Source organism: Sinocyclocheilus anshuiensis, unplaced genomic scaffold (genome assembly GCF_001515605.1).
Source record: "Sinocyclocheilus anshuiensis isolate Anshui unplaced genomic scaffold, SAMN03320099.WGS_v1.1 scaffold973, whole genome shotgun sequence".
Lineage (NCBI taxonomy): Eukaryota > Metazoa > Chordata > Actinopteri > Cypriniformes > Cyprinidae > Sinocyclocheilus > Sinocyclocheilus anshuiensis.
Window position 1 is genome coordinate 42,868 of NW_015554121.1, and position 4,894 is coordinate 47,761.

Consider the following 4,894-nt stretch of genomic DNA (forward strand, 5'->3'; position numbering starts at 1 on the left):
ATTCTCCGTCATCAGTTAGGAACCTAGGTGTGCTATTTGATAGCAAACTTTTCTTAGAAAGCCACATTTCTAGCATTTGTAAAACTAAATTTTTCCATCTCAAAAATATATCTAAATTATGACCTATGCTCTCAATGTCAAATGCAGACATGTTAATCCATGCGTTTATGACCTCAAGGTTAGATTATTGTAATGCTTTATTGGGTGGTTGTTCTGCACGCTTAATAAACAAACTCCAGCTGGTCCAGAATGCAGCAGCTAGAGTTCTAACTAGAACCAGAAAGTATGACTATATTAGTTCTGTCAACACTACACTGGCTACCTATTAAACATCGAATAGACTTTACAATCTTGCTTATTACTTATAAAGCCCTGAATGGTTTAGCACCTCAGTATTTGAACGAGCTCTTGTTACATTATAGTCCTCCACGTCCGCTGCGTTCTCAAAACTCTGGCAATTTGATAATACCTAGAGTATCAAAATCAACTGCGGGCGGCAGATCCTTTTCCTATTTAGCACCCAAACTCTGGAATAACCTACCTAATATTGTTAGGGAGGCAGACAAACTCTGTCAGTTTAAATCTAGATTAAAGACCTATCTCTTTAACCTGTCTTACACAACACACTAACACATTTCTAATATTAAAATCCGTTAAAGGATTTTTAGGCTGCATTAATTAGGACAACCGGAACCAGGAACACTTCCCATAACACCCGATGTACTTGCTACATCGTTAGAAGAATGGCATCTACACTAATATTAGTCTGTTTCTCTCTTATTCCGAGGTCATCGTAGCCACCAGATCCAGTCTGTATCCAGATCAGATGGTCACTGCAGTCAACCGGATCCAGTACGTATCCAGACCAGATGGTGGATCAGCACCTAGAGAGAACCTCTACAGCCTTGAAAGTCAGCAGAGACAAGGACAACTAGATGAGTCCCAGATACAGATCCCCTGTAAAGACCTTGTCTCAGACGGCCACCGGGACAAGACCACAGGAGCCAGTTGAGTCCTCTGCACAATGTGACTTTGCTGCAGCCTGGAATTGAACTGCTGTTTTCGTCTGGCCATAGGAGAACTGGCCCCCCGACCAGAGATGGGCAATATTTCAAATACATGCATTTGAAATACAAAATGCTATTTTGTATTTAAATACATTTAAGCTTAGTATTTTGTATTTTTAAAATACAAAAATACTTTTTGCCAATCAACCTCTAAATTAGACTTCTGATTTCCTGGATCAACAAGTATACAAAAATACTAAATACAAAAATACTAAGATTAAATGTATTTAAATACAAAATACATTTGAATTTTTCCAAAGGTATTTAAATACAAAATACAAAATAGTATTTCAAATACATGTATTTGAAATACTGCCCATCCCTGGAGGAAATCAGCAGTCTAATAAGGAAGTTGATTGGCAAAGTACCTTATGTATTTTGAAAATACAAAAATACTAAGATTAAATGTATGTAAATTCAAAAAGGTATTTAAAAACAAAATAGTATTTTGTATTTCAAATACATGTATTCCAAATACTGCCCATCCCTGCCCCCGACTGAGCCTGGTTTCTCCCAAGGTTTTTTCCTCCATTCTGTCACCGATGGAGTTTTGGTTCCTTGCCGCTGTCGCCTCTGGCTTGCTTAGTTAGGACACTTCATTTCCAGCGATATAGTCAACTTGATTGCACAGATACTATTTAAACTGAACTGAGCTAGATGATGACATCACTGAATTCAATGATGAACTGCCTTTAACTGAAAAATGAGTGTTTACCATTGTCTTTTTGCATTATTGACACACTATTTTCCTAAATAATGCTGTACAGTTGCTTTGACACAATCTGTATCGTTAAAAGCACTATATAAATAAAGGTGACTTGACTTGAATACTCAGCAGTGAGAGAGAGGAAGTCCATGGCTTATGTAGGGTGTGTGATTGGTTACAGCTGTGGGTGTAATCAGTGCAATGGATGATGGGAAATGTAGTCCAGTGTACAGTGCAACAGTCTGTGTAGTGTGAGAGTCCATGTGGTGATCGGGTGACCTCTGGTGGTGAGTGAACGGAAGTTCATACACTGGATTCGTGACAACTCAGCAGTTTGATTATTATGGATATTATTAATAGATGTGATTTTGACCAGTGACAGAGAACCACAACTCTTCCGCTCTGTATCTGAAAAATAGCAGAGAAATATTTGGCCGTGACTAATTACTATGCCAAGGTTAGATTAACTCCATATGGGTTAACAGAGTCTGGAAGTCTATGAAAATAACCAGGACTGTGTATGCCACGGTTAGATTAACTCCATATGGGTAAACAGAATCTGGAAGTCTACGAAAATAACCAGGACTGTGTATTTTATGCCCGTGACTAAATATGAATATTTACATCGTCACGGTTATATGCGAAACATGTGCGAAGCTACCTTGATGTTATTTAAACAAACTTCTTAAAACAAAGCATAGCATTACGGTGGTAAAGATAACCAAATGAGACCATCTGTAAACATTCAAACAATGTTCTCTGGATGGCTTTTCTGAAAATTAGAATAGGATAGTCACGAGCTGTGTCTGCACCATAGGAAAAAAAATAATAAAATAAAAATAAACCCTGTGAAATAAACATAACCAACGTCAAATTTGAAGAATAAAGGCTGATTAATATTTAAAATATATGTAATTTTAGCTAAAAAATTAAAAACATTTTGAAACCCGTTTGAGATGGGATTCGAAAACAATTTTACCGCTGATCAGCTGCTCCACATCATGTCAGCATAAACCACTGAGCTACTGTACTCTGTGTTAGACAACCTAAATGTTTCTAGTTTTATTTTTAAAACATACAGAAAACTTTGGTTGCATGTTTCATCGACCGTGTGTGCTAGATTAAAACTTTGATGATGAATAAAATAAGAAACTTTTAAACAATCTAAAGTGTTTGATGTGAAATAAATTATACTTAGCTAAAATATAAGGATGAGCCACTGGTCAACGGATGTATAGGGATTCTGTTTATTTAAACTTTAATGTAAGAAATAAATACAGCTCATTTAAAACGTGTGCAGAGCTTATCCATTTCTCTATTCATTATATTTATTTTCAATTTATTATACTTTATACAGTGTTTGTGTGTGTGTGTGTGTGAGAGTGTGTGTGAGAGAGAGAGAGAGAGAGAGAGAGAGAGAGAGAGGGTGAGTGGGAGAAAGAGAGACAGAGGATCTCAAAGAAAGATTTCTTCTTTCAACTTAAACCTCTCATTCGAAGAATGGTCATCCTTGCACAAGGAAGACTTTCTTCTCACAGAAAAATGTAAGGGGAATTTGATCCATTTCTTTATTTATTGATTTATTTTCAATTTCATTATTAGCCACTTAAACTCTGCGGACCCAGATACAGGTCCAAAATCGCATTAAAAATGTTTATGCTTCATTTACATAGCCTTCCTTATATGGTATCAGCCCATATATGGGTTAATTTGAAAGCTTGGAGTGTCTTTACAAAGAATACCATAAATCTTGGTTTTAGGATTCATAAAGCAGTAAAATTAAGCTTAGAAATGTATTCGTCCCACACACGAATTTCCGCCTAACGATTGCAAAAATTTTTTTCGAAGAATGTGTATTTTATATATTTTTCACAAAACAGTTAAGTCATATATCACAAGAAAGCTCTCATTCTCAGGAATTTGACTATGTAGATTATTTCATTGTGTGACAATCACAGATTGAATGATCTTCAATATAATCGCGATGTGAAATTTCTCAGCTCTAAGCAAATTTTCGTATGGGTTACATTCCTACTCGTAGCACTGCTTCAGTCAGCCGCAAACAGCCACAAATATCTATATACTCTATATTATCTTTTAGATTTGGAACTCTTCTTTCAAACAAGACCATTTGTTTCTGCGTGCTTCCATCGGTGAGATATATAGCATTTTGTCCAGATGTGCACCAGAAAAAACATGCACACTTTCTACCATAGACGCGCTCTCCAAATCATAAGCTCTAATGCCAGAAAAGTCTGATCTTTTACAACTCTGATGAGTCTGTCGATTGCAATTGGTCAGGTTTTATGACACACACACACAGCAGGCCAGTCAGAGCTGTGAAATTTGACACCTCTGCGTCAACAACGGGGGAGGGTGGTCGAGGGGGCAGACACACATCCGGATCCGGGATAGTGTGTCAGGCAGGCAAGCCTTGCAGCTTGTGTTGTTGTTTGGGAAGTGTAGTTTCGGACTGGTTTGAAAGCAAAACGGCCACACGGAAAAGCAAATGCAACTGCGGCTCGGAGAATATCAATCTATGATAATCATATTAAAAGTTGTATATGATGAAGAACGTTCAGCGGCGCCGTGGAGAGGAATGAACGCGCGTCTGGTGAGGCTTTATCAGCCTGTTTTCTCCATTTGTGATCTTTGAATCTTTATTTTGAAACGTGATAGCACAGCTAACAATCTGATAAAACTGTTTATTGACAAAAAAGGACTGTACATGATGCATTTCAGTAAATATACAGTAAATATACAGTAAATATACATGGATTATTACAGCGCTGTGGGGAATGATCATTTATTAGTTTGTTGAGGAGTGAGGAGGTGAGGAGATGCTCTGATTCAGTATATACCAATACAGAATGCACATAAATGGAATGATAAAAAGCTGGAGGATGTGGATTCTATTTTAGATTGTGATAGATCAGATTTATTTTATAATGTATTCAGTCTTCTGTATCCTGAAAGAATAAAACTGATTGTAGAAAACACAAAATGTGAAATTTGGTCCAATTCGCTTATGCCATTTTGTATATTACTACTTAGAAAAACATAAAAATGAAACATAATTCAATCAATAATCCAGAAAAGTGCTTATGGCACATAGTAAAAT